Consider the following 13,288-nt stretch of genomic DNA (forward strand, 5'->3'; position numbering starts at 1 on the left):
AGATTTGCTCAAATGGTCTTTGTTCAAGCTTATTGATCCAGCATAATTATTAGCAACATCTTTTCTCACTATTAAAATTTTCCGAGTTTGGATGATAAATCATAGGATTATCTTGTTCGAAGCCACTGGAAAGCCAGTAGAGGACTGTCAAGTTAGTCAGTAATAGTTCTCAGAGATAGAAAAATAAGCGAAACTGCCATAATAAGATTCTCCTAATTAGACTGATAACAAGAGAAGCAAATAATTTAAAAAATTCTGCCTGAATAACATGATAAGTAGAATAGAATTAACCATTATTTGGAGAGAACATAGAGGCAGGATATGAAAATGCTCTTCCTTTTCAAGTGTACTAGGATCGTTTTCAAAAGGATCACTTGCTGGAACAAAAAAAAAATGTATGCAAGAAATTTTTAAAAGCTGATCTCCTACAGATTACATTTTAGGCTACAATACATTAAAAATAGAAACAAATAATGAGAATGGAATTAAAATGTGCCAAATGCATAGAAACTTCAAAAAAAGTGGTTTTTAAAAGTGCCTAGGTCAGGGAAGGAATCCAGAATGTAATAGCAAGAAAATGCAATGAAAATATACATACAATATATAAAAAAGTATGGAATGTTGCCAAAGTAGCACTTAGGAGAAAATTTGTCACTGAAAATACCTCTTTTTGTATGGAGGAAAAGGGAAAAACAATGAACTAACTCTCTACCTAAAGTGTTTAGGAAAAGAATAAACATCATGCCAAAAGAAAATAGGAAAAAAGGATATGATAAGTAGAAATATGTGGGAACAATAAAAGAAAAGGAATCCAATTCACAATAAAGCAAACATTAAATAGTTAGGAATAACTTCAAGAGCCAAAAAGGATGCATAAACCACCAACGTTTATTGGGAGAATACTGAAATAAAGGAAGAAGCAAACTGTATTTCTGAATATGAAGACAATAATATTCCAAAATGTCACATGTTCCCAACTTCCCTTACAGCTTTGATACAGTCTCAGTTAAAGCATCAACATGATATTCTTATAAGTTGAACAAAAAAACTTTCTAAGAATGCATCTGAGAGAATTAATAGGTCAGAATAGCAAAGATTTTTCTGAAAAAGAGAATTGAGAGTTATTAACTCACATGTATTAAAGTCCAGAGTAAAATGATAAAAATAGAAACAAGGTTTACTTTTTTGTGGAAATAAAATAAAATGAATAAACTTCAAATATATTAGAAATTTAAATGTAAAAATTCATGTTACAGAAAATAAGAAAAAAATGACTAGTGACTAGAACTTTGGAGTGGTCACTTTGTAAGCAGAGGTGATAGGAAATATCAAAATGGAAAAGAGCCACAGATTACACTATAATTTTTAGCTTCTGTACAAAGGGAAGATTGCAACTAAATTAAAAGAACAAATGCAGAAGTAGTTTCAGAGAACATGAAAACATTTTAAATAAGTCCTATATAAAATCTTCATTTAACATTTTAAGACAATTTTCAACAACAAAGCAAATAATTAGAGGATATTTAAAAATAGTTACTTAGTTCAACAGATATTTATTGAGCTCCTAGGTTCTCAGGATACTTATAAAAATATTATCACTGCCCTCAAGGAGCTTGCAGCTGCTAATCATATAAACATATGGTAAAGAAATGCAAATTAGAAGACTATTAAACCATTTTATACCTACTTAACTGGTATAATTAAAGCTAAATATAAATCCTTAGTATAGATGATTTTTTTAAAACTAATTCATTCAAATTGCAGGTATCAATTCTCAAAATCCATGTACATTTTGTACTTTAAAAATTTTACCATAATTCATATTAACTTTTGAAATATTCAGAAACTTATATTAGTGCAAACATCACTTATAACATCCAGAAATAACTATAGTCGATATTTTAATGTACATTCTTCTCAACTTTTTTCTATGCATACTTATTTATTTACCAAAATAAGATTATACAATAATATTATTTGTAATCTCTTAGTATTTAATTATATAGTATACATATTTTCCATATTAATAGTAGCCTTTCAAATTATAATTTTCATTTATTTCAAATTCCATTCTAAAGATATACCATACTGTATTTGACTAATCTCCTTGTTTTGGCTTTCTATTTCTAGTTTTTCACTATTATCGAATTCATTCATTCAGTAGATAATTATTGCATTAATTGATGTCTTAGGTTCTGTGGACAGGTTGATGAGCATAGTAGATGTGGTGTCTTTTCCCATGGGGCTTGTATTTTGGATTGCTGTGTTGATCATGCTGTTCTCTTTGGGCTCCAACTTGATAAGGCATGCCAACATGAGGATTACATCCTACTGTTGCAGTATTCTACCTTCTGAAGGGTAGAATGCTACAACCATCTCCCATAATATACTGTTAAACCTTGCTCCCTAGCTGATCCTTGCTGCACTCCTCCCCATAGACAAAGGGAAAAAAAATCTGACCCTACATTAGGACCAGCTGTCCTTTTATTCCAGCCTAGAGTTGAATTCTATAAATGTGGATTGCTTCCTATCTGCAGGATACTGTTAAGGCCAAATTCATCATGCTTAACTTCTTTTTATCCTTGGTCATCACCCAAAATATGAATTCTTGCAGGCATCTAGCTGATTCCTACATGTATTTCTCAAATGCCTAGAGAAGCCTTTCTCTTAACTTTCTATCTCTCTGTATCCTCCCAAACTTTCTCACAGTGCCCTGTGAAATTTTTCCTGTATACAAACAGGTTTACCTATATCTACAAACATTTTTCATTATTAAATCTTTACGTCCTCTGAGGAAATCACTACTAGCCTCTTATAGGCTGCTCATTTTCTTCAATACCCAACTACCTTAAGGTTGGATAAGAAATTGGTATTTGTACATTACCATGTATTATTTTACATTTTCTTTTATATCTCTTCCCCTAGGCAGTTGTTCTAGTTTGTTTAATTTGTATATTTGTGTTTGTAAGTGTTCTTCCAAAAATATGCTTTTTGTGTGCATCAGTTTTTAATACAGGCATACCTCATTTTCTTGTGCTTTGCAGATATTGCTTTTTTTGTTTTTGTTTTTGTTTACAAACTGAAGGTTTGCAGCAACCCTATGTTAAGCAAGCCTATCAGAGCCATTTTTCCAACAACATTTGCTAACTTCGTGTCTCTGTGGCACATTTTGATAATTCTCAAAATATTTCAAACTTTCTCATCATTGTATTTGTTATGGTGATCTGTGATCAGTGACCTTTGATGTTCCTATTGTAATTATTTTGGAGCACCATGAACCATGTGTAAAGAAGATGGCAAACAATAAAATATTTTGTGTGTTCAGACTGCTCTACTGACCAGCTGTTCCCATCTCTCTCCCTCTCTTGGCTTCCCTATTGGGAAGACACAGCAATTTTAAAATTGGGCTTCCCTATTCCCTGAGACACAGAAATATTGAAATTAGGCCAATTAATAATCCTACTACAATGGCCTCTAAGAGTTCAAGTGAAAGGAAGAGTTGCAAGTTTCTCACTTTAAATCAAAACAGAAATGATCAAGGTTAGTGAAAAAGGCATGTCAAAAGCTGTGATAGGCTGAAAACCAGGCTTTTTGTGCCAAACAGTTAGCCAAGTTGTGAATGCAAAGGAAAAGTTCTTGAAGGAAATTAACAGTGCTATGCCTGTGAACACATGAGTGATAAGAAAGCAAAACAACCTTTTTGAAGATATGGAGAAAGTTTTATTGTTCTGAATAGATCAAAGCAGCCACAACATTCCCTTAAGACAAAGCCTAATCCAGAACAAGACTCTAACTCTCTTCAAGTCTGTGAAGGCTGAGAGAGCTGAGGAAGCTGCAGAAGAAAAGTTTGAAGCTAGCAGAGATTGGTTCATGAGGTTTAAGGAAACAAGCCATCTCCATACAACAAAGTACACGGTGAAACAGCATGTGCTGATGTAGAAACTGCAGCAAGTTATCCAGAAGATCTAGTTGACCTACTTAATGAAGGTGGCTACACTAAACAACAGCTTTTCAGTGTGCATGAAATAACCTTATATGGGAAGAAGATTTCATCTAGGACTTTCATAGCTAGAGAGGAGAAATCAAAGCCTGGCTTCAAAACTTAAAAGGACAGGCTGACTCTCTTGATATGGGCTGTGCACCATTCTGGAAATCTTAGGGCCTTTAAGAATTATGCACAATCAGGGGAGATTGGTTCAAGACGGCAGAGTAGAAGGACGTGCTCTTACTCCCTCTTTCGAGAACACCAGAATCACAACTAACTGCTGAAAACTCATCGACAGGAAGACACTAGAAATCACCAAAAAAGATACCCCACATCCAAAGACAAAGGAGAAACCACAATGAGATGGTAGGAGGGGCACAATTACAATAAAATCAAATCCCATAACTGCTGGGTGGGGGACTCAAAAACTGGAGAACAGTTATACCACAGAAGTCCACCTATGGGAGTGAAGGTTCTGAGCCCCACATCAGGCTTCCCAACCTGGGGGTCTGGCAATGGGAGGAGGAATTCCTCGAGAATAAGACTTTGAAGGCTAGTGGGATTTGATTGCAGGACTTTGACAGGACTGGGGGAAAAATAGACTCCACCCTTGGAGGGCACACACAAAGTAGTGTATGCATTGGGACCCAGGGGAAGAAGCAGTGACCCCATAGGAGACTGAACCAGACCTACCTGTTAGTATTGGAGGGTCTCCTGCAGAGGCGGGGGGTGACTGTGCCTCACCGTGAGGACAAGGACACTGGCAGCAGAAGTTCAGGGAAGTACTCCTTGGCATGAGCCCTCTCAGGGTCCGCCATTAGCCCCACCAAAGAGCCCAGGTAGGCTCCAGTGTTCAGTTGCCTCAGGCCAAACAACCAACAGGGAGGGAACCCAGCACCACCTATCAGCGGACAAGCTGATTAAAGTTATACTGAGCTCTGACCACCAGAGCAACAGCCAGCTCTACCCACCACCAGTCCCTCCCATCAGGAAACTTGCAAAGGATCTTAGATAGCCTCATCCACCAGAAGGCAGACAGCAGAAGCAAGAAGAACTAAAATCCTGCAGCCTGTGGAACAGAAACCACATTGACAGAAAGTTAGACAAGATGAAAAGGCAGAGGGCTATGTACCAGATGAAGGAACAAGATAAAAGCCCAGAAAAGCTACTAAATGAAGTGGAGATAGGCAACCTTCCAGAAAAGGAATTCAGAATAATGATAGTGAAGATGATCCAGGACCTCGGAAAAAGAATGGAGGCAAAGATTGAGAAGATGAAAGAAATGTTTAACAAAGATCTAGAAAAATTAAAGAACAAACAAACAGAGTTGAACAATACAAAAACTGAAATGAAAAACACATTAGAAGAAATCAATAGCAGAATAACGGAGGCAAAAGAACGGATAAGTGACCTGGAAGACAGAATGGTGGAATTCACTGCTGTAGATCACAATAAAGAAAAACGAATGAAAAGAAATGAACACAGCCTAAGAGACCTCTGGGATGACATTAAATGCAATAACATTCACCTTATAGGGGTCCCAGAAGGAGAAGAGAGAGAGAAAGGACCCGAGAAAATATCTGAAGAGATTATACTCGAAAACTTCCCTAACATGGGAAAGGAAATAGCCACCCAACTCGAGGAAGTGCAGAGAGTCCCATACAGGATAAACCAAAAGAGAAACATGCCGAGACACATAGTAATCAAATTGGCTAAAATTAAAGACAAAGAAAAATAATTGAAAGCAGCAAGGGAAAAATGACAAATAATATACAAGGGAACTCCCATAAGGTTAACAGTTGATTTCTTAGCAGAAACTCTACAAGCCAGAAAGGAGTGGCATGATATACTTAAAGAGATGAAGGGGAAGAACCTACAACCAAGATTACTCTACCTTGAAAGGATCTCATTTAGATTTGATGGAGAAATCAAAAGCTTTACAGACAAGCAAAAGCTAAGAGAATTCAGCAGCACCAAACCAGCTCTACAACAAATGCTAAAGGAACTTCTCTAAGTGGGAAAAACAAGAGAAGAAAAGGACCTACAAAAACAAACCCCAAACAATTAAGAAAATGGTAATAGGAACATACATATCGATAATTACCTTAAACGTGAATGGATTAAATGCTCCAACCAAAAGAAACAGGCTTGCTGAATGGATACAAAAACAAGACCCATATATACGCTGTCCACATGAGACCCAATTCAGACCTAGGGACACATACAGACTGAAAGTGTGGGGATGGAAAAAGATATTCCATGCAAATGGAAATCAAAAGAAAGCTGGAGTAGCAATACTCATATCAGATAAAATAGACTTTAAAATAAAGAATGTTACAAGAGTCAAGGAAGGACACTACATAATGATCCAGAGATCAATCCAAGAAGAAGATATAACAATTATAAACATATATGCACCCAACATAGGAGCACCTCAATACATAAGGCAACTGCTAACAGCTATAAAAGAGGAAATGGACAGTAACAAAATAATAGTGGGGGACTTTAACACCTCACTTACACCAATGGGCAGATCATCCAAACAGAAAATTAATAAGGAAACACATGCTTTAAATGACACAATAGACCAGATAGATTTAATTGATAATTATAGGACATTCCATCCAAAAACAGCAGGTTACACTTTCTTCTCAACTGCACATGGAACATTCTGCAGGATAGATCACATCTTGGGTCACAAATCAAGCCTCAGTAAATTTAAGAAAATTGAAATCATATCAAGCAGCTTTTCTGACCACAGCGCTATGAAATTAGAAATCAATTACAGGGAAAAAACAGTAAAAAACACAAACACATGGAGGCTAAACAATACGTTACTAAATAACCAAGAGATCACTGAAGAAATCAAAGAGGAAATCAAAAAATACCTAGAGACAAATGACAATGAAAACATGACGATCCAAAACCTATGGGATGCAGCAAAAGCAGTTCTAAGAGGAAAGTTTATAGTTATACAAGCCTACCTCAAGAAGCAAGAAAAATATCCAATAAACAATCTAACCTTACATCTAAAGGAACTAGAGAAAGAAGAACAAACAAAACCCAAAGTTAGCAGAAGGAAAGAAATCATAAAGATCAGAGCAGAAATAAATGAAATAGAAACAAAGAAAACAGTAACAAAGATCAATAAAACTAAAAGCTGCTTCTCTGAGAAGATAAACAAAATTGATAAACCATTAGACATACTCATCAAGAAAAAGAAGGAGAGGACTCAAATCAATAAAATTAGAAATGAAAAAGGAGAAGTTACCATAGAAACCACAGAAATACGAAGCATCCTAAGAGACTACTACAAGCAACTCTATGCCAATAAAATGGACAACCTGGAAGAAATGGACAAATTATTAGAAAGGTATAACCTTCCAAGACTGAACAAGGAAGAAATAGAAAATTTGAACAGACCAATCATAAGTAATGAAATTGAAACTGTGATTAAAAATCTTCCAACAAACAAAAGTCCAGGATCAGATGGCTTCACAGGCGAATTCTATCAAACATTTAGAGAAGAGCTAACACCCATCCTTCTCAAGCTCTTCTAAAAAATTGCAGAGGAAGGAACACTCCCAAACCCATTCTATGAGGCTACCATCACCCTGATACCAAAACCAGACAAAATTACTACAAAAAAAGAAAATAACAGACCAATATCACTGATGAATATAGATGCAAAAATCCTCAAAAAAATACTAGCAAACAGACTCCAACAACACATTAAAAGGATCATACACCATGATCAAGTGGGATTTATCCCAGAGATGCAGGATTCTTCAATATATGCAAATCAATCAACGTGATACACCATATTAACAAATTGAAAAATAAAAACCATATGATCATCTCAATAGATGCAGAAAAAGCTTCTGACAAAATTCAACACCACTTATGATAAAAACTCTCCAGAAAGTGGGCATAGAGGGAACCTACCTCAACATAATATAGGTCATATACGACAAACCCACAGCAAACATCATTCTCAATGGTGAAAAACTGAAAGCATTTCCTCTAAGATCAGGAACAAGACAAAGATGTCCACTCTCACCACTATTATTCAACATAGTTTTGGAAGTCTTAGCCACGGCAATCAGAGAAGAAAAAGAAATAAAGGAATACAAATTGGAAAAGAAGAAGTAAAACTGTCACTGTTTGCAGATGACATGATACTATACATAGATAATCCTAAAGATGCCACCAAAAGACTACTAGAGCTAATTAATGAGTTTGGTAAAGTTGCAGGATATAAAATTAATGCACAGAAATCTCTTGCTTTCCTATACACTAATGATGACAAATCTGAAAGAGAAATTAAGGAAACAGTCCCATTTACTATTGTAGCAAAAATAATAAAATAACTAGGAATAAACCTACCTAGGGAGACAAAAGACCTGTATGCAGAAAACTATAAGACACTGATGAAAGAAATTAAAGATGATTCCAACAGATGGAGAGATATACCATGTTCTTGGATTAGAAGAATCAATATTGTGAATAACTATACTACCCAAAGCAATCTACTATTCAATGCGATCCCTATCAAATTACCAGTGACATTTTTTTTACAGAACTAGAACAAAAAATCTTAATATTTGTATGGAGATACAAAAGACCCCAAATAGCCTAAGCAGTCTTGAGGGAAAAAAGTGGAGCTGGAGGAATCAGACTCCCTGACTTCAGACTATACTACAAAGCTACAGTAATCAAGACAGTATGGTAGTGGCACAAAAGCAGAAATATAGATCAATGGAACAGGATAGAAAGCCCAGAGATAAACCCACACACCTATGGTCAACTAATCTATGACAAAGGAGGCAAGGATATACAATGGAGAAAAGACAGTCTCTTCAATAAGTGGTTCTGGGAAAACTGGACAGCTATATGTAAAAAATGAAATTAGAATACCCCCTAATACCATACACAAAAATAAACTCAAAATGGATTAGAGACCTAAACGTAAGACCAGACACTATAAAACTCTTAGAGGAAAATATAGGAAGAACACTCTGACATAAATCACAGCAAGATCTTTTTTGATCCACCTCCTAGAGTAATGGAAATAAAAACAAAAATAAACAAATGGGACCTAATGAAACTTCAAAGCTTTTGCACAACAAAGGAAACCATAGACAAGACGAAAAGACAACCCTCAGAATGGGAGAAAATATTTGCAAACGAATCGTCGGACAAAGGATTAATCTTCAAAATATATAAACAGCTCATGCAGCTCAATATTAAAAAAACAAACAACCCAATCCAAAAATGGGCAGAAGACCTAAATAGACATTTCTCCAAAGAAAACATACAGAGGGCCAAGAAGCATATGAAAAGCTGCTCAATATCACTAATTATTAGAGAAATGCAAATCAAAACTACACTGAGGTATCACCTCACACCAGTTAGAATGGGCATCATCAGAAAATCTACAAACAACAAATGCTGGAGAGGGTGTGGAGAAAAGGGAACCCTCTTGCGCTGTTGGTGGGAATGTAAGTTGATACAGCCACTATGGAGAACAATATGGAGGTTCCTTAAAAAACTAAAAATTGAATTAGCTTATGACCCAGCAATCCCACTACTGGGCATATACCCTGAGAAAACCATATTTCAAAAAGACACATGCACCCCAATGTTTATTGCAGCACTCTTTACAATAGCCAAGTCATGGAAGCAACCTAAATGCCCATCAACAGGCGAATGGATAAATAAGATATGGTACCTATATGCAATGGAATATTACTCAGCATAAAAAGGAATGAAACTGGGTTATTTGTAGAGACGTGGATGCATCTAGAGACTGTCATACAGAGTGAAATAAGTCAGAAGGAGAGCAACAAGTGTCATATATTAACACATATATGTGGAACCTAGAAAATGGTAAAGATGAACCGGTTTGCAGGGAAGAAATTGAGATACAGATGTAGAGAACAAATGTATGGACACCAAGGGAGGAAGTGGCGGGGGGTGGTGGTGGTGGTGTGATGAATTGGACGATTGGGATTGAGATGTATACACTGATGTGTATAAAATTGATGACTAATAAGAACCTGCTGTATAAAAAAATAAATAAGATTAAATTTAAAAAATAAATTAATTTAAAAAGAAAGAATTATGCAAAATCAACTCTTCCTGTGCTTTATAAATGGAAAAACAAAGCCTGGATGATGGCATATCTGCTTACAACGTGGTTTACTGAATATTTTGAGCCCATTGTTGAGAACTACTACTCAGGAAAAAAGATTCATTTCAAAATATTACTGCTCATTGACAATGCGCCTGGTCGCCCAAGAGCTCTGATGGAGATGTGCTGGGAGATTCATGTTGCTTTCTCTCCTATTAACACATCCATTCTGCTGCCCATGGATGTCAACTTTCAAGTCTTATTATTTAAGAAATACATTTTGTAAGCCTATAGCTGCCACAGGTAGTGATTCCTCTGATGGATCTAGGTAAAGTAAGTTGAACATCTTCTGGAAAGGATTCACCATTCTAAATGTCATTAAGAACATTTGTAATTCATGGAAGAGGTCAAAATATCAGGAGTCTCGAAGAAGTTGATTCTTACCCTCATGGATGACTTTGAGGGGTTCAAAACTTCAGTAGAGGAAATAACTACAGTTGTGGTGGAAATAGCAAGAGACCTAGAATTAGAAATGGAGCCTGAAGATGTGACAGAACTGCTGCAATCTCATGACATATTTTAATGAATGAGGAGTTGCTTTTTGTGCATGAGTATAGAAAGTGGTTTCTTGAGATGGAATCTACTCCTGGTGAAGATGCTGTGAAGATTGTTGAAATGACACTAAAGGATTTAGAATATTACATAAACTTAGTCGATAAAGCAGCAGCAGGGTTTGAGAGGATTGACTCCAATTTTGAAAGAAGTTCTAAAATGCTAGATGCTCTAATGTTCTAAATGCCCTCAGGTAAAATGCTATCAAAAAGCATTTCATGGTACAAAGAGATTTTTTGTGAATGGAAGTGAATTGATTTGGTGAACTTCATTGTTGTCTTATTTTAAGAAATTACCACAGCTACCCTAACCTTCAGCAAACACCACACTGATCAGTCAGCAGCCATCAACACTGAGGCAAGACCTTCCACTAGCAAAAACATTAGGACTCAATGAAGGCTCAGATGATGGCTAGCATTTTTTAGCAATAAGGTATTTTTAAATTTATTTTTATTTTTATTTATTTATTTTTGGCTGTGTTGGGTCTTCGTTTCTGTGCGAGGGCTTTCTCTAGTTGCGGCAAGCGTGGGCCACTCCTCATCACGGTGCACGGGCCTCTCACTGTCGCGGCCCCTCCTGTTGTGGAGCACAGGCTCCAGATGCGCAGGCTCAGTAGTTGTGGCTCACGGGCCCAATCGCTCCGTGGCATGTGGGATCTTCCCAGCCCAGGGCTTGAACCTGTGTCCCCTGCAGTGGCAGGCAGATTCTCAACCACTGCATCACCAGGGAAGCCCCCAAGGTATTTTTACATTAAAGTATGTACATTGTTTTTTTTAGACATAATGCTATTGCACACTTAATAGACTACAGTATAGTACAAAAATGACTTTTACCTGTACTGGGAAAACAAAATATTCATATGACTCACTTTTATTGTGATATTTGCTTTATTGTGCTGGTCTGGAACCAAACCTGCAATATCTCCATGGTGTGCCTGTATATTAAAAGATATTGAACAGTGACATCAGTAAGATGGCAGAATAAGATGTCCCAGGCATTGTCCCCCCCTCATAAACACACATAGAACAATGCTATTTGAGCCAAAATACTTTTCTGAGAACTCCAGAGACCAGTTAAAAATTTGCAACACCCCAGACTGCACAAAAAACCAGAAAAACCACTTTGAAACAGGTAAGGAGAGCAGTTTCACTTTACCCATGTAAGTCCCTCCCCCGAGTATGCAGAGTTCAGTGCCAAGAGAGATCCACTTGGCCCGAGACTTCTCCCTTGGGGGGAAGAGTGAGTTAGGCATGCATTTGATATCCCCTGCCTTTTGGGATGCTGCCCAAGAAATCTACTTCTGTATGACCTCTCATACAGACTGCTGCTGAGGCAACCAGCAGTTAGAATGCCTGAAGGCAGCTGAGAACAAAGAAAAGGGGTGGGCGGCTCCCTGGTAGCCTTCAAGGCCCTGTGAGATTGAGAGAAGGTGCACAATTATGAGATTTCTCTTTCAGGAAACTAGGAGAAAAGTGGAACTGGCACCCAGCCTGCTGGCATTCCAGCCCAGTGCCTTAGTGAAAAATGGTGAGTGGTTCTCAGCAGCCAGCATGGTGCTGCAGGATTGAGAGAAGGTGTGCAATCTTGAGGCTTCTCCATTAGGAAGGAGAGAGAGACTGTAACTTGCACCCAGCCTCCCGCATTCTAGTCCACTCCCCCAGAGAAGAGGAGTGGGTGGATCTCAGCAGACAGCACAGCTTTGCAGGACTTAGAATAGGAGTGCCATCCTGAGACTTCTCCTTCAGGAAGAAGGAAGAGAGATGGAGCTCACACCCAGCTCCCTGCAATTTCAATGCACTCCCCTAGGGAAAGAGAGTGATTAACTTTCAGTAACCAGCATGATTCTGTGGGGTTAAGAGAAGATGCACAATCCTGAGATGTGTCTTTCAGGAGACAGGGAGAGAAGTGAAGCTAGCTCCCAATATAATGGCATTTTAGTGTATTGCCCTAGGGAAAAGGCCTGGGTGGCTCTGAGCAGCCAGCACAGCTCTGCAGGGTACGGAAAAGCATATAACCCAGCATCTTCTCCTTAAAGAGGAAGGAAAGAGGTGGAACTTACACCCAATATCCTGGCATTTTTGGAATGAAAGAAAATATTTGCAAAACATAAATCTGATAAAGGGATAGTACCCAAAATAAAGAACTCATACAGAGGAGACCTTCAAGATAGCAGAGGAATAAGACGTGGAGATCACCTTCCTCCCCACAAATACATCAAAAATACATCTACATGTGGAACAACTCCTACAGAACACCTACTGAATGCTGGCAGAAGACCTCAGACTTCCCAAAAGGCAAGAAACTCCCCACGTACCTGGGTAGGGCAAAAGAAAAAAGAAAAAACAGAGACAAAAGAATAGGGATGGGACCTGCACCCCTGGGAGGGTGCTATGAAGGAGGAAAAGTTTCTACACACTAGGAAGCCCCTTCACTGGCGGAGATGGGCGGGTGGGGGGAAGCTTCAGAGCCACAGAGGAGAGCGCAGCAACAGGGGTGCAGAGGGCAAAGCAGAGAGATTCCCACACAGAGGATGGGGGCCGACCAGCACTCACCAGCCC

At 37.8% G+C, this 13,288-nt stretch overlaps 1 long non-coding RNA gene across 1 annotated transcript in view; it reads left to right on the plus strand.

Annotated features, from left to right (window-relative positions):
* Positions 1–13,288, plus strand: part of LOC309660213 — a 298,211-nt gene that overhangs the window by 247,171 nt on the left and 37,752 nt on the right. The gene's annotated exons all lie outside the window — the stretch shown is intronic.

The sequence above is a fragment of the Balaenoptera physalus genome (genome assembly GCF_965194825.1).
Source record: "Balaenoptera physalus genome assembly, chromosome: 4".
In the NCBI taxonomy this organism is placed as follows: Eukaryota; Metazoa; Chordata; class Mammalia; order Artiodactyla; family Balaenopteridae; genus Balaenoptera; species Balaenoptera physalus.